General features: G+C 41.3%; 1 protein-coding gene across 2 annotated transcripts in view; it reads left to right on the top strand.

The window, feature by feature from the left end:
* Window positions 1-18,150, top strand: part of LOC122796566 (F-box/LRR-repeat protein 2-like) — a 1,765,375-nt gene that overhangs the window by 642,468 nt on the left and 1,104,757 nt on the right. The gene's annotated exons all lie outside the window — the stretch shown is intronic.

The raw sequence follows: 18,150 nt of genomic DNA, 5'->3' as shown, positions 1-18,150 counted from the left end.
GAGCGAAATCCCACGAAGGGAAGACATCTCTGATCAACATTAGCAGAAAACTACGTTCTCTCATAAAAACATCCAAGGCAAACTTTGAGAGAAAAATCACTAAGGACACTAAAGATGACCACAAAGCCTTCTTCAGCTATGTTAGAAACCTGGGCGGAAACCCTCAGATATGCTCAGAGTTGGTTCACAACAACAAAAAATACACTGAACCCACAGATATTGCTAACATTCTGGCTGACAGGTTCAGTGCAAATTTCTCACCTCCTTCACCCCCAAAAGAAGAAATACTTATCCCAGCTGAATGTAATATCCCTGTCATCTCAGATGTCCAAGTGAGAACCGCCCCAAACAAAGCAAAAAACACAGCATCAATGGGACCTGATGGTATCCCGGGGTGCGTGTTACGTGAACTCCAAGAGGAGCTAAACCCACACATAAAAATGCTATTTAACCTTAGCCTTACTTCGGGATATGTACCTGTACACTGGCATACAGCAACAGTGGTCCCACTCCACAAGGGGGGTGCCTCTACAGACCCTGGAAACTACCGCCCCATAAGCTTAACTAGCCTGGTATGCAAAGCTATGGAAAGAATCATTATGGAACTCATAAACAGAGACATAGGGGACCTACAGACACTTGACACCACCCAGTTCGGCTTTGTGAAGGGCAGATCCTGCCTTTTAAACCTGGTTGACTTTTTCGAAACAGTCACTAGAGCCATTGATGAGGGCAAAGCAGTCCATACAGCATACCTGGACTTGGCTAAGGCCTTCGACACAATACCCCACTCAGGCATCACAGATAAGCTAAACAGCTTAAAAGTAAACCCTTATGTCACTAGATGGGTTGCAAACTGGCTAAAGGACAGAACCCATAAAGTTAAAATCGCTGGAGCAATGTCAGACTCAAAGCCAGTCACAAGTGGTGTCCCACAGGGATCTGTCCTGGGACCCCTCTTGTTCGGCATTTATTTCTCAGATGTTAAAGCAAACATGGGAGGGCTGTGGCTGACAAAGTTCGCAGATGACTGCAAACTAGGCGCCATAGTCGATACACCAGCAGACACACACATCCTACAAAAAGGCCTCACTGAAACGGACAACTGGTGCCGTAGTCACGGCCTTAAACTAAATGCCAAAAAATGTATAGTCATCCCTTTTGGAAAAAACAAAGTACCCACAAATTATCACACAGACAGAAACCCACTGAGTACGGAAAAAGTCATCAGAGACCTAGGGACCCAAGTAGACAGCGACCTCTCATTTGACACCCACATTGCCAAAGTGGTTAGAAAAACATTCTACCTTGCACACCTCATCATGAAGGGATTCACATCCAGATCCAAGGATGTCATTGTACCCCTATATTCCTCCCTCATCAGACCCATGATTGAGTACAATGCCCCATTTGGTATGTACCTCACCCGGCACTTGCAACAGCTGGAGAGACCACAAAAGTACCTCACCAAAAGGATCAAGGGTCTCCAACATATGTCTTATTCCGCCAGACTAAAGAAACTTCAGCTCTATTCAGTAGCATACCACCTGCTCAGAGGTGATCTCTGCCTGACGACAAGACCATGTCCAATCAGGATTTGATGGACATGCTCCACCTCAAAAAATCCAAATCCATCAGGACCACGAGAGCTAAAGACATAAACCTCGGCACAAGTATGAATAGGACATGCTGGAGGGATAGATTCATAACCCAGAGGCTTCCCATGCTGTGGAACAGGATCCCAGTTCGTATTAGGCAGAGCCCCTCACTGACTCTCTTCAAGAGAAATCTTGATGAGTGGATGGGAGATCGAAAGTTTACCCCAGGGGTCACATCTGTGTCACTGCTAGACAGGGGCACAGTAAACTAATTCTATTATATAAGGGGACCTTCATTGTGTCACTACTAGACAGAGGCACAGTATTCTAGATTTATTCTGTACATTTTTGTACCATTTCATGGGGTGGCAAAAGCCACATCACTATGGCTAGGCTTACAAATGCCCCAGGGCAGATAGCCTAGTACTATACTATGAAACTATGAAACTATGGGGCAAGAAAAACTGATGTAATGGCATCGGCTGCATGTTTTATACCCCTGACGTCATGGAAGAGGTGACAGCATCTGATGCAGAAATCCCAAGACTTTGGTATCTGGGCCGACTGAGGGCTACCTGTAGGCAGATAACCCTAGTATGATGACTGCAACAGTGAATACACTCTAACATCTACATTTATGGTAAGTGTACACAACTGTACTTTCTTTGTGTTTCACTGTTGCAGTCATCACATTTGGGTTATCCTGCCTGGGGTAGCCCTCAGTTGGCCCGAATACCAGAGGCTTAGTATTTCTGCATCAGTTGCTGTCGCTTCAGGACTGATGTCAGGTTGTCAGTGGTATAAAAACAGGCAGCCAACGCCATTATGTCAGTCTTTCTTGCCGAGGAGCCCCAAGCAGAAGCAATTCCGCTACCTGAGTTTTCATTTCCGAATTGAAGTTGAAGTCTTCTAAAGCTAAGTACCCCATTGGGGATCCTTTTTTCTTGCTCTAACCGATGTCAGAAAAAGTTAACAATTGTCTCGATTGTGGAAAGCAAATACCACACCGAGACTTCCATTCTTACTGCATCACCTGTTTAGGCCCAGGTCACGATGTCCCTCGCTGTCACTTTTGTGCTTTGTTCAACACCAGAACTATACGTCATCTGGCCCTTACTGTAGCTCGATATTTTTGCTCTCAGCCCTTGAATTCCGATATGGCTTCAGTAAGCCATCCAACTACTGATCTTCTGAAAAAACATAAGGATAAAGACAGAGACAGACTGCACAGGTCCAAAACTACCGACGATGCTTCCACTAAGCTGGTCGTCCATTCTCCGGTCCTCAGTGAGGTGCTTTCGCAGCCCCTGATGCCCACTTCTGTGGATTCACAGGCCACTGCCAATACCCTTTCGGAGACCGGTATGCCGCGAGACTCTTCTTTGACTAAGGATCCTGTGGATGTCTGTACCTTGGATGGGTCCAGAGCCTCTGAGCAGGCACCGGCTTCCGAGGAGTTACTTCGCACTACCGATACTCTACACAGACCAACGACTTCTTTTGCATTTTCAGTTCTTTCTAAGACTACCGAGTTTAAGGTCCAGGGTACGAACTACGCCCAAAAAAACGACGACCCAAGCTCAGGCACCTGCTTCCTTGCCTCAATCTCAAATGCTTAAAATGGCGGAAGACCTTATGCTTATTAGGGGAAGCTAGGCTTCCCCTTCCAAATGAAAAAGAGAATTGTCCCCCAGTAGTTTTATCTGAACAGGAGTCCGATGACTCTGATTCTTCTGAATATGAAGACATGCAACCCCTCTCTGCTTATGAGGATTCTGATGCAGAGGAATCCATTCCTTTTGCCTCTCCACCCGAGGATTTTTCTTTTGGGGAAAGCCTTCATACTTTAAGGGAGCATTTCCAATGGGAATGTCAAGACTATCCTCAGTCAAAAAAGAGACTCAGGGAATTCTTAGATTTACCACAGCACAGACCTTTGGCCATTCCTCCTGTCCTGGATGTTGTGGATGATGTTTTTATGGAATCCAGTTTGACTCCTGACACCCTTCCTCCTGCTCCCAGGAAACCTGACATATTACAGAGTCCCTGACTCTCACATATTCCTTTTCAAAAATCCTAGTGCTGACTCAGAGGTCATCTCTCAAGGACCTAAAAGAATTAAAGCAACCTCAGCTAAGAATCCCACCCTCTCAGACAGGGATTCCCGAGCTTTAGACAGATGGGGTAAAAAAGTATATGCCTCTGCTAGTCTTGCTATTAGAGCATTAAATTGTCAGTTCCACATGCTGAAATATCAGCAGCATACCATGGAACTCCTCAAACAAAAAATATCTTCCTTTCCTGCTTGTGCAGAAAATAAAGAATTACAAGAGCTAATGCATTCTGCAAGTCAAGTTACTAAGCACACCTTGCAATGTGGGTTTGACGCCCTAGAAGCATATTGTAGAGCAGCAGTCACTGGTTTTGTCTTTAGAAGGCATGCTTGGCTTAAGGAACAGACCTTGCCAGACCATGTCAAATCCAAAGTACTGGACGCACCATTGAACAAAGACAATTTATTTGGCACCAAGGCAGAAGAGGTCTTAAAAATGATGGAAGAAAAAGCTAAATTTATGCAGACAGTTAAGGGCTTCTTACAGGCCCAGCCTCCTAGGTTCAGTAGGCATTGCCCTTCTAAGCACTGGTCCTTTCCTGCCTCCTCCAGGCCAGCTCAGCCCAGACCCAGGGGAAGCAGACCCCCCCCCCCCCCCAGACAGCAGCCCCAGGGAGTGCAGAGATCTAAGCAATGGAGTTCCTCCTCCTCTTCAAAAACAGGGAGTGCCAAGTCACCCCCTTATGGTAAGAACTCACAATGACTACACCTCCACCCCTTACCTCTGCCCAGCTGCTTGTGCCCCTAGGAGGAAAACTCTACTTTCATGCAAGCAACTGGGCCTCTATTACCAACGACCGATGGGTCCTCAGCATGGTGTCCCAGGGATATCAATTTTATTTCCACACCCTGCCAACCCCAAAAGGGTTCCCAGATCTTCCTCCAAACCAGTGAGCAGAAGCCAAAAAGCAAGTCCTTTCCCTGCTCTCCATGAGGGCAATACAGCATGTTCCTGCAGAACAGATAGGCCAAGGTTTCTATTCCAGACTCTTCCTAGTACAATCCTCAATCTATCCATTCTAAACACCTTTCTGGTGATACCAAAATTCAAAATGCTCACCCTCCAGCATCTTCTTCCTATGCTTTCCAAGGATGCTTGGTTAGCCACCCTAGACCTAAAAGAGGCCTACCTACACATCCCAATCAGGGAATCTTGCAGGAAATATCTACATTTCAGTGCAGGATCTATGCACTTTCAGTTCTCTGCGCTTCCCTTTGGCTTATCCACTGCTCCCAGAGTTATCACAAAATGCCTGGTTTCAGCCATTGCTTTTTGCAGACAAAGAAATATTCAAATTTACCCCTACTTAGATGACAGCCTAATTCAGGCAGGCAGTCAGGAAAAGCTGTTACAGCACCTGACCTTTGTAAAGGACCTACTGACCTCCCTGGGGTATATTGTCAATGAAAAGAAATCAAAACTAGTACCCACACAAAAAAATTTATTCCTGGAAGCAAGCCTGGACACAGCATCCAAGATGGTATTCCTTACTCCAGAAAAACAAGCTTACATGACAGGTTACTTCTCTCAACTAGCCACCAGAGCCCAGTTATCCTCAAGGAAAATCCTGCAAGCTCTAGGGTTCATGGCCTCCTGCATTCTACTCATTCCATATGCCAGACTCCATATGAGGAAACTAAAATGGTACCTGAAAAGCCTTTGGTGTCAACACTCTCAAGACCTAGAAACTGTCATACCTATGATGCCTTATCTAAGGAAAGATTTTCTTTGGTGGGCAGCAGCATGCAACCACAACAAGGGAATTCCCTTCTCATAACCGCACGCCACCCAGACCCTCACCACAGATGCATCAGACTATGCCTGGGGTGCACACCTGGACGACAGGAGCCCAAATCAGATACATCTGCACATCAACCAAAAAGAGATGCTAGCTATTCAGCATGCCCTGACAGCTTTCAGACCCCTACTCTCCCCGGGGCCTGTACTGATCAAAGCAGACACCACAGTGATGTGGTATATCAACAAGCGGGGAGGGACTCGCTCTTATCCTCTCTGCAGGCTCGCCATGACCCTTTGGCACATGGCCTCAGCCATGCAACTACACCTGCTAGCACAATACCTGCCAGGCTCCCTAAACTCTCTGGCAGACAACTCATTACATCCGAGTGACACCTCCAGGTGCATCTGCAGTTACCTCCTACTGCTCCTCTAGGCGTCAAATATTACTTGTTCATATTTGCATTAATAATTCCAAAACCATGCCCTATATGAGATATTAGAATATTTTATCTTGAAGCATACATGATGGCAAACATAATTGTATTGATATTTGACCTATGTCAATGTGAGTATTTGTTAGAATTGTAAGGTGATAACTTTATTTTTTAAAGACTCAAGCCACGCCCACTAGGAGTTAAAGGTACATAATCAAAAGAGCTGTACTGGAGGGAATGAGCAGAAACCTGCTAGACCCACACGAGTGGCAACTAGACCACAGAACTTTCACCCTTGTAACCCAGAAATGGGGCACCCTGAAGGTGGACCTCTTTGCCTCCCACTCCAATCATCAGCTCACAAATTCAGCACCAGGGAACCTCACAGCAAGGCCTGGAAAGTGGATGCTCTATCCTTCCAGTGGGTAAACCTCTCGGTCTATGCATTTCCCCCTCTACCACTCGTTTCAAGGGTACTGCTCAAAATAAGGGAGGAAAAACCGAGGGCAGTCCTGATTGCCCCAGACTGGCCACGCCAGCACTGATACCCACTGCTGTGCAGCCTGTCACCCCTGCCACCATGGCACCTACCTTAGATCCCAACACTCCTGGCCCAGAGGAATGGAGAATTCATGTATCCCCAGTTGCAGACCCTCAACCTGGCAGCCTGGCTTATTCCCTGACCTCTCCTCAAGCTGCCAGCCTAAGCAAACAAGTCCTAGATGTTATATGTGAGACCAGATGCCCCAGCACTAGAAAATCCTATGCTGACAAGTGGAAAAGGTTTTGCACCTAGGTCCAGGCTAAGGGGAGCCGGAATGGCACAGCCCTCCCTACCTCTCATCCTGGATTACCTAGTAGACCTACTACACAGGGTCTATCCTTCTCTTCTATTAAAATTCATGCCTCTGCCATCTCTGCTCATTATAGCAGAGAGCCACCTTTCTTCTCACACCCTCTTATCAAACAGTTCCTAAGAAGGGCTAACAACTTAAGGCCACCCACAAGAGCTCCTACCCCAGCTTGGGACCTTAACTTTGTGTTGGAAAAGCTCACACTACCCCCATTTGAACCTGCAGCTTCAGCAGAGTTAAAATTCCTCTCTTGGAAGACCGCCTTGCTTCTGGCTATCACTTCAGCTAGAAGAGTATCAGTGCTACAAGCACTCATGGCTGTAGAGCCCTACATCATTTTCCATGTTGACAGGGTCTCCCTCAGGACTAACCCATCCTTCATGCCTAAAGTGGTATCCACTGTGGCTCTCAACCAATCCATTCATTTTCCCACCTTTTTCCTTAACCCACAAAACTAGGGGGAAAGGATTCTGCACTCTTTAGATGTGCACAGACAGCTCAGATTCTATCAGAACAGGACTAAATCTTTTAGAAAAACTGATCAATTGCTAGTCAGCTTCACAGCAGGGGCAGAGGGCAAGGCCATATCCAAACAAATAATCTCCAAATGGATAGCACACTGCATCGATTTCTGCTATAAATAGCATGGGAAACTGCCCCCAAAGGGGGTCAGAACACATTCCACCAGGGCAACCTCCACCTCTGCAGCTTTTCTCAGAGGGGTCCCCACCAGGGACATCCTGGAGGCTGCAACGTGGACATTTGTTCATACCTTCACCAAGCATTACCACCTGCCTATCTTCTCAAAATCCAGGGCAGGCTTTGCCATCGCAGTCTTGCAGGGCATCGTAGCCGGCCCCCAGTCTTCTTGACTGCCTATCCCCTTTTCTTCAACTTTGGGAGTCAAACCAAATGTGATGACTGCAACAGTGAAACACTAAGAACATAGTACAGTGGTGTACACTTACCATAAATGTAGATGTTAGAGTGTATTCACTGTTGCAGTCCTGGTCCCCCCCCCTCCACCCCCCTTGTCTGTCTCTCTCTCTCTCTCTCTCTCCTTACAGGGAATTTGTGGTATTTACTTTCTACGGGTGGTGTTATTCCACCATAACCTAGCTCCCTATTTGGGGGGCTCCTGACAGTTGGGGCAAGAAAAACTGATGTAATGGTGTCGGCTGCCTGTTTTTATACCACTGACTACCTGACGTCAGTCCTGGAGCGACAGCAACCGATGCAGAAATACTAAGCCACTGGTATTCCGGCTGACTGAGGGCTACCCCTGGCAGGATAACCCAAATGTGATGATGCAACAGTGAATACACTTGAAAATCTACATTTATGGTAAGTGTACACAACTGTACTTTCTTCTAACTTTGCAAGCCTTTTAGGATGCTCTGCCCTTGGGGATTATTGCACTTTACACTGACAACATGTCTGTTGTCTGGTACATCAACAAACAAGGAGAAACCCATTCTTAACCCTTGTGTAGGGAGGCCATGAGGGGTGTGGGAGTGGGTAATACCTTCACACTGCCTTTTAGTTGCATCGCATATCCCAGGGAAACTCAACAACCTGTCGGGCAGACTCAGGAGCATGAGTGATCTGTCAATCAGTCAGTGGTGAATATGATCTTCAGCTAATGGGTCAACCTTGATGCAACCTCTTTGCCTCGCCCCTCAACAAGAAATGCAGCAAGTTCTTGATCTAATCCCTTCTCCGGGGGAGTTCCTGAGAGATGCACTGGTCCAAGATTGGCCTCTTGGTCTCCTATATGCTTACTGTCCTCTCCCTCTGATACCGAAGTTTCTTTAGAAGACAAGCAGGCTGAAGAGCTCTGTCATCCTCATTGCCCCCTTCTGGCCTCAACAGGTGTGGTTCCCCTTCCTCTGGTCTCATCTGAAATATCCTCCTTGGATACTGGAGCCAAGTCCAGACCTCCTCTCTCACCTGTCAGGGATGCAGCATCCGAATCTTCACAACCTTCGGCTGACCACTTGGTTTCTCCACTTCTAACCCTAGCAAAACAGTCCAGACTTACTTACCTGGTCCAAAAAATACTTTTAACCTTACAAAAGCCTTCCACCAAAAAAGTTTACACTGGTAAGTGGAAAAGGTTCATTATTTGGGCTACAAATAGAAATATTGACCTTTTCTCAGCACCAGTTTTGGAAGTTCTGCTATTTCTTAGTACTCTGTTTGAGAAGAGCGCTAGCTTCTCTACCATCAAGCTTCACTTAGCTGCAATTTCTAATTTTCATACTGCAATTCACCTTTAGGTTATGCAAATCCTTTATGAAAGGTATTTTCTTTTTGAGGTCTCCCATCAAGGACCCCTCCCCTCCTTGAGATCTCACTATAGTATTGCAGCTTTGACTCTGGGATCCTTCCATCCAGCTGCAAGTTGTGACATGACGTTTTTGTCAGGGAAGACCATCTTTTTGGTGGCTATAACTTCTGCTAAGAGAATTTCTGAACTATAAGCCTTATCCTCCAACCCTCCTTACATAATTTTTCATAAGGACAGAGTTTCTTTACATACAAGTCCTTCTTTTATGCCCAAAGTAGCCACTGAAAGTAATATCAGCCAGTCCATCCACTTACCAGTTTTCTTTCCAGATTTCTCTAATAAAGAGGAATATGTTCTTCACCTTCTAGATGTTCATAGACAACTCCGTTTTTACCTGTAGAGAACCAAACAACACAGGAAGCCTGACCATCTCTTCGTAGCCTTTTCATGTAATAAGTGAGGCCAAGTGGTATCCAAGATTACCTTAGCAAGATGGATATCTGGCTGCATTCTATACATTTAATTACTCAAGGGCCTGGAATTACCTACAAATTCTAGAGCACATTCCACCAGAGCCGTGGCTACTTCTTCCTCTTTCTATTCTAGAACCTCCGTTGATCTTTGCACAGCAGTGACATGATCTCACAGTCACACACCTTTGTGTCACACTACAAGTTGGACATAATTTCCAGTAGCAGGGCTTCCTTTTGCTTGATGGTGCTCCAGCATATCCTTCCATGAGGGCCACCCACCTGGGAGATACTTATCTGGGGACTCTGACCCTATCTTGAGGAGGAATGAAGAAGACAGCATCAGATTAAAACGTTATGTCTTACCATAGCTTGGCATCTGTGTTGTCTTGTCTTCATTCCTCCTCACTTTTCCACCCAACCATCTCCCTGCCACTTTGTTCTAGAAGATCCTGGAGTATGATGGGATTCATATGTCCCATGTCTGAGCCACATCTGCTGTTCTTTTGATGTATGGGTTTTGGATGTATGGAATCAGCAAACTAGATCTGAGTTGCTTGGGTCGATGTAGTGCATTATGGGTAAGAGGAAGCCACTCGAGAGTCAGATCTAAGTCTGAAGAATGTGGCCAAGCCCCTATCTTGAGGAGGAATGAACACAGACAGCACAGATGTCAATTTATGGTGAGACAAACTTTTATTTATGGTGAGACAAACTTTTATTTTTAAAACAATCTCCATTAATGCTACCATTGCATTGACCTTATCACTACTAAGATCCATAAGTTTAAATAACTGTTTGGATATACAGATAAATAAGGACCATGAAAACCACATATTTAACTTTTACAATTTTTTTTATAAACCCACATTTTCAAACACACATCTTCACTTCTCAAGTTGGCACCCTTTGCATCAAAAAATCAGTAGCGAAGGGATAGTTTGTACGTTTAGCTAGGATGATATCAGATTTTGATATTTTTATTAATGAATGTGACATTTTAAAGGACATGTTCTTTAGGAGGGGATAGTCCTGACTAAAAGACATTTAGGTGTTTATAGTCCTCTTATTTCTAAAGGCGACCTAGCTCTGAGTAATCATACAACTACACCACAGAACTGCACTTTAAGTGTAGGAAGAGTTATATTTCTCCATATTCCTTAGATAGTAAGGCTATTGTAGGATCTATATTTACAAATTGGAATATATTTTTTTCTGACTCCGGATTTCTCAGTATAGTGGGGAACATCCTTATAAGCTATGTTTAGAAGAGAACAAATGTTCAAGCAATATTTTGAGACCAAAAGTAAGTCATCCCATCAATTAAACAGAAAAAGTGGAATGACAAAATGTGATTCTTGTTCTCAATGTTCAAAAATGTTATGCAGTGACAATTTCACAGTTAGAGGGAAAAAAATTATAAAGTCAAAGGACAGTTTAATTGTTCACGTAATATTGTATACCTATAAGTGCTCAGTTTGTCCTGCCCATTATGTAGGGAAGACTTTGGGAATGTTTAAACATCGTGTTTACAAATATTTGTTGGACATAAAAAATAAAATTAAAAAATATTCTAATGCCTTGTACAAACATGTTGCTGAATTTGAAACACATAACTTTGTTTTTTAATTATTGAGCAAGTCAACAAAAACCCACAAGGTGGGGTTATTGATGAACATTTAGAAGCTTGTGAAATGAGGTGGCAATTAAAATTAAATGCCACAAGTTACCCAGGTTTAAATGGATCGTGTTCCATAAATTCGATTTTAAAATTAAGACACTTTAATATTTCTTAATTTGTTTAAAACATTCCTAGTTATTGTTTCTATTGGTTTGTTTTAGTCATGTGTTGCTCGCAATTAAATATTTAAATGTGTTTTTATGGTGTTTAATCAGTTTTGAGGAAGTTCCAAATGTACTAGGAACATGAGCACTAAAATGGTTTAATAAAATTAAGAGTGCTGTGAGCTGGCGTTGACTCTGTTCCTCCACTTGATTCTTGGGGAGTGTGTTACCAGTTTGTATTTTGTCCTTAGTTTGTGGTTTATTATTATGTCGTCTGGGGTTGAAGTTATGGAGAATGGATAATTTAATGGAGAAACTGTGGGATACCTGACTCTGCTATTACAACAGGCTAGCCAGCAATTCTTGAGTTTGTCTAACAATATATCATCACAAACCACTAGAAGTGGTGGGTGTTCCCTTAATTACAGCCTTGGTTTGCCGCTCACTCAACCTTGCAGGGGGGGGGGTCAGGTAAGGACCACACAGATTCTCCTGTTTCTGAATTCTTAGAATGGAAATAAAATCACTGTATTTTGGGCATGAACACTCAAAGACCTGCCTTTATGGACAATAATTACAGGTTACTTAGTGAATCATTACATTTGCAACTTTTTAAATTGCAATAAAGTGTTTTAAACAATTAGAAAATAGTCATCTTAACAAGAATGTTAAACATAATTATGTCCCTAAAGGTTTGTGACTTTGGCATTACCAGAACACTGTTTTTAAAAACCCTGACAATGTTCTGGGACTTGCATTATGTGTTTGATAAAGTTGGTTGCCAAGTGATGAAAATTATGGTAAAATATAATATTAATTATCTCAGCAGCGTTATTCTCTTAACAAAGCTATTTGTGATGATTTGAATTTTCATCACTATGAAACAAATTATTACAATATTTTTTTCCACTGTTGACAAAACCTGCCAGGATATTTTACAACGTAAAATAGATACATTGAAATGGGACTCAGATGATTATGCCAGAGGAAAGGTTTACCCTGTTCTAATTTCTATAGTAACCCTGGCACTTCCACAAATCACAATGCTCCTTATGATTTCCAGCAGCCTAGAGGATACAATGCATACAATAGTGTACGTGATAGTGGCTCGGCCCCTTTAGAGCAAGAGTCTGTCAGAAAGTTGGAACGGATCAAAAATTACCACAAGAATCAAATGAACTCCTGGAAGCAGCAGGACTCCAGTGAATATACCATCAACAAGTGGGCAAACCTAAACAGAACTACTGGAACAACCACAAGAGGAATTAATGGGTTAGTGACTGCTTTAGCAACCTTGTTGAAAGCACTATGCTACTGTTTAACATAACTATTACAACCAATTATACTGGTAATTTTAATATACATAATTATTCCATTAAATTTTTTACTCGTTCTCATGCGGATTGATTATCAAAAGGTTTGGCTTTTGTACCCACAAAAAGAGCAAATCCTGTGAATACATTAATAGACTTAAAGGTTATTCATTCATAAACTGACCTTGGCTTTGTATTTTGGAGATCAAAACAAGGTTGGGAACACTGGCCAATTAACCAGACTCACTGCATTCAACCTCCCCCCAATGAGAACTTATTAATGTTTGAAAACGTTTGTGAAAGTGATATCAGGAATATTTTATGTCGTTCTTGTGGTCAAAAGATGAAAATAAGTTATTTTATGTTATTGTGAAAGACAAAAATGTATGGTTAATGAAACTTGATAAGGGGGGAGGGATGGTGATTATGGACTGGGTAAATTAGTTAGATCATATGATTGCATTATTACTGGATGATACTTATGAAGAAATGTCACATAATTTTTGAATAAGCAGTGTTTAACTCATTATTTGTTGAATATGCTGTTTCAGGGGCAGATCTCTAAGAATGAGTATGGTTTTATGTCTAATGAAAAACCAGCAATAGCCAGTATATTTGGAATACCCAAAATTCGTAAGGATATATTGCATTCACCTTTTTGCCCTATTGTGGATGCTACATGGTCCAAAACTTACTTTGTAACCAAGTAATTGGATTTTAATTTAAAATCTGGCCTTCTAAAAGTGCCACAGATTTGTAAGGATTCATGGCACTTCCTCAGCCAATTGAATAATGTTGTTTTTATACATGGTGTGTACTTTGTGACAATTGATGTAAACAATTTATTCTCAGTTATACCACATGATTTGGACTTGAACTGGTTTGAGAAACAGTTATTTAAATGTATGGATCTCAGTAGTGATGAGGTGAATACAATGGTAGCATTAATGGAGATTGTTTTAAAAAATAATTTTTTTATTTTTCAACGGACAGTATTTTAGACAGGTGACCGGTGTAGCCATGGGGGTGGTTTGTGCCCCCATGTTTGCAAATTATGTCATAGCTGAATGGGAAGACCAATTTACTTTTGGTAGTGAATTTGAACAGTGCAGGTTAATGTGTACTCGTTTCCTGGATGATATTTTTATATTGTAGAAAGATTCTGTAGACAAATTGCAGTAATTTCTTACTTATATTAACAATACTAACTTATTTTTAAGTTTACATCTGTGTATAATAAAATTTCCTTTTTGGATGTAGAGATAAAAAAGGACTATGAAGGCCTTAGATTTAGCTCTACAATTTTTTATAATCCCGTATTTTCAAACATGTATCTTCACTTTTCAAGGTGGCACCCTTTACATCAAAAAAAGTCAGAAGTGAAGGAACAATTTGTACTTTTAGCCAGGATGATATCAGAGTTTGAGATTTTGGTACTTTTCTGTTATTGGGGCAACACTTCTAAACATGCACACAGTGATCACCCTTGTGCATACCTTATTTTATTCACTTGTTGACTTCAGGGTAAGCCCATGGGGCACGAGTATCACATTTTAGCAGTATTAGGGTGACTTGCTCGATATCGCACAGTAGAAGTTTAACTGCTGAATTGCTTATTCGCAAGCAGCATGCCATAGCTCTTAGCCAGAAATATTCAGATTTCAACTTGATTTGTCTTCTAGAATGGTCGCGGTTTGTCAGCTGTTGAGAATCCTTATCTGTGTGTGTATTCGTCTTTGGATAAAGGGACATCAAGCTCGTGTCTATGCTGTGTTCATTATCTGTCAACTTCTTAGCTTAAAAGTATAATTGGGGGGGGAGGGCACATAAGGTCCAAAATCGTGGATGATTTTGTAAATATTACTACGATTTACTTTGAAAGTTAAAATAACAGATTTTGCATCAACGTGCACTTTCTGAAGAGTATAAGAAGTATGAAACAGTAGTGTTGAATAACTGTATTATCAACTAAAATCGACTAATCCTCACCGATTTTTACCACAAAACGAACGTTTTACGAGGAACATGGCAAAAACAGGAGGCAAAATAGGGGCAGGTGTGTTAGAACTTTCTCTCACTTCATCAACTGCCAGTAATGAGATATTTATGAAACAACTAGCATGTTTACTTACTTGTGCATCTCGATCTATTATTTTGTACTGCAATAGAAGAAAAGCTTCCCCAGTTGCTACAAACGTATACATGCATATGTTTTGTTATTGTTGTTGTTTTGTACGAGCTGTTCACTATGGAAATTATCGACTTCTACAAACAGCTTACTAGAAGAAATGAAAACTGGTGTGTTTTTCTTTTCCACCCAGAAGCAGATTTATTAATATTTATACTGTGTATCTGGTTTTAGGCACTATCGAGCTTGTTGGTGCTTTTAAGCAGAGCTGGTTGTGGTACGTTGGTCTTTTTCATAAAAAATTTTCCACGGCAGTAAAATGATTTGTTGCACTTTTAGTACGCAGTGCGGGAAGTAAGCACTTCACTTTGGTGGTTGACAACAGTTAATATGTTTTCATTTGCAAATAGAAATTGATATTTCCGCATGACTTGTGTGCTAATTCTTTAAAAACTGGGTATGTTTTCTCATTAAGAAACATGGGTGATCATTATGTGCATGTCATAAGTGTTGCCCCGATAACCGAAAAGTACCGAGATTTTTATTAAAGAACATAATATTTTAAAGGACATGTTCCTTAGGAGGGGATATCTCCTTGATTTTGTTAATACCGTTAAGGCCAAAGTCCTGACTAAAAAGGCATTTAGGTGTTTATGTTCCTCTTTTACCTATTGGTGATCCAATTATGAGTACACCATTTTATAAGAGTAGAAAGAGTTTTATTTCTACATATTCCTTAGATAGTAAGGTATTGTAGGATCACTATTTAAAAACAGGAATTTATTTTTTCTGACTCCATATTTCTTATTATAGTGGGGGACAAACCTATAGATATATTTAGAAGAGCTAGAACCTTCAAACAGTATTTTGAGACCAAGTCATATCATGAATTAAATAGAAGCAGTGAAATGACAGAATGTGGTTCTTGTTTTCAGTGTTCAAAAATATTATGCAGTGACAATTTTGCAGTTAGAGGAAAAAAATATAAAGTCAAAGGGCATTTTAATTGTTAATGTAATGTATACCTATCTCAGTGCTCAGTTTGTCCTGCCTGTTATGTAGCTAAGACTTCTAGAATGTTTACACATTGTGTTTACAAACATTTGTTGGGAATTAAAAAGAAAAAAAAAACTACTAAAGCTTTGTAAAAACATGTTGCTGAATTTGAAACGTGTAACTGTTTTTTTTTTTTTTTTAGTTTTTTTTTTTTTTTTTTTTTTTTATTGAGCAAGTGAGCAAAGACTTACAAGGTTGGATTTTTGATGAACATTGGGATACTTGTGAGTTAAGGTGCAATTAAACTTAAATGCCACAAATTATCCATGCTTAAATGGATCAGGTTCCATAAATTCTATTTTAAAATTAAGACACTTTAATGTTTCCTAAGTTTTTATTCCTAGTTGTTTCTAATTTGGTTCATTTTAGTCGTGTGTTGATGGCAATTAAATAATTAAATTTGTTTTTATGGTGTTTTAATCAGTTCTGAGGAAGTTCCAAAAGTAGTAGGAACAAAAGCACTAAACTGGTTTAATAAAATTATTTTGAGTGCTGTGAGCTGGCATTGACTGTCCTTTGGAAGTGTTACCAGTTTATATTTTTGTCCTTAGTTTGTGGTTTATTCTCAAAAAAGATCTAGATTTGCCACAACCCTCTTGAGCTTACTCCATTCAGTCTGTGGCTACTTTATTAGCTTTCTGGTCAAGGGCTTCCATTTATGATACTTGTGCTGCAATTACTTGGTCAAAGACTCGTGCTTTTGTTACACATTGCAAATTAGACATAGTCTCTAGAAGCAGAGCCTCTTTTGGTTTGACATTGCTCCGGCATGTCCTTCCATGAGGGCCTTCCAAGGGGCTACATAGCTAGGGTCTCTGTCTCATTGGTGAGGAAGCATGAAAAGGACAACACCAGATTTATAAGTTATGTACTCACCATAACTTGGCATCTTTGTTGTCCATTTTCATTCTTCCTCACCTTCCCTCCCATCAGTCCCCCATCCTTGTCACTCCGAGAAATATCTGTTAGATTGTATTGGAAACATTAATTTCCAGATTTGAGCCCTGACCTTTCTTATGTCTATATCTATCGCTGTTATAAAGTGGAAGGTTAAGCAGCAAACTCGATCTGAGGTGTTGGGGATGGAATAGAGCATTATGGATAGAGGGAGGAGCTCTAGAGCTGGATACAAAGTGTTGTGTATGCAGCTGAGTCAGATCCAAGGATCAAATCCAAACCCATTGGTGAGGACAAATGAAAATGGACAACACAGATGGCACATTATGGTGTGTATGTAACTTATAATTTAAGAACTGCATTGAGGAGGTCACCTCACGACCGGACCTTTGGCTGCACCATAGACATTACTTTCTGAATGATGAGTGCTGTCCTGTCCCCGGAGGTGCTATCCTGCAGTTTCATTTTGTGTACTAGCTGAAGTACTGGACATTATGCAGGTGGTAGCGTGCCATTGACTTAACTAGTCCCCCCCATCTTTTCTGTTTGCAACATTAATGCCCTTGAACACACAGCATCTGTAGTGCTTACTGATTGTTTCTTTAAAGTGATTTTAGAAGCCATCCAGTGCAGTGTGAACTTCTGCTTTTCATTCTGAATGAGCAGTGTCCTGTGTATACTTCTCTGATGCTGTGCCATGGTAACTCCCTCTTAGTCACCATCGCCACCATTTTCTGTATGAGCCATCAATTAGCTGCATACACAGCATTTTATATGCAGCCTTTGAGTGGCATGGTTGAAATTTATACCATCGTACATGCAGAGCTTGACCGACTGCAGAGCTGGTTAACCATAACTGCATCTGTCTTATATGGTGCTTCCATTATATATTCCTTGGACTGGACGTGTGCATTGTATTTTCAATTAATTCACTTTTGTTAGAAAGTATAACTGCCATATCTGTGATATCTGGTTATAAAATTCTTGTGAGATTTTCTTTCATTTCTCGCTGAGACAAAACATAATAGCTAAAGCAGCAGTATGACTGTTTCCAGTTTTCCTGGTCCTAGGGTCAGGAAGTAGCATTGGTAAACCAGCAGAGAAGAGGAAGAACATTGTGTACATTACACATCTCCATTTGGCAAAAAGGGGATGGGTTTGCTAGCCTCATTACTACCTGAGAAACTGCAGTGAAAATCTGAAGAGATACTGGCTAGGTGACCTGTAGCAGTACTTAATTATCTAGAAGAAAAAAGTTAGTGGGGACTGAGTAATGTTGGGGCTTAGTTTTAAACAGCTAATAATAGATTAGATAAAGGAACTATATTCAAGCCTGCAGAATGGTGCTTAAATAACTGTAACACCAAGTCATATGCTTTGCAGTCCCAAGTAAGTCCCAGTCTGTCATTGACCTTTAAATGCCAGGACTAAAAGTTACCACCACTTTTTTTTTTTTTTTTTTTTTTTTTTA

Source organism: Protopterus annectens, chromosome 3.part0 (assembly GCF_019279795.1).
Source record: "Protopterus annectens isolate FY-2018-M chromosome 3.part0, PAN1.0, whole genome shotgun sequence".
Classification (NCBI taxonomy): domain Eukaryota; kingdom Metazoa; phylum Chordata; order Ceratodontiformes; family Protopteridae; genus Protopterus; species Protopterus annectens.
This window is presented reverse-complemented; position numbering and strand designations above follow the sequence as displayed.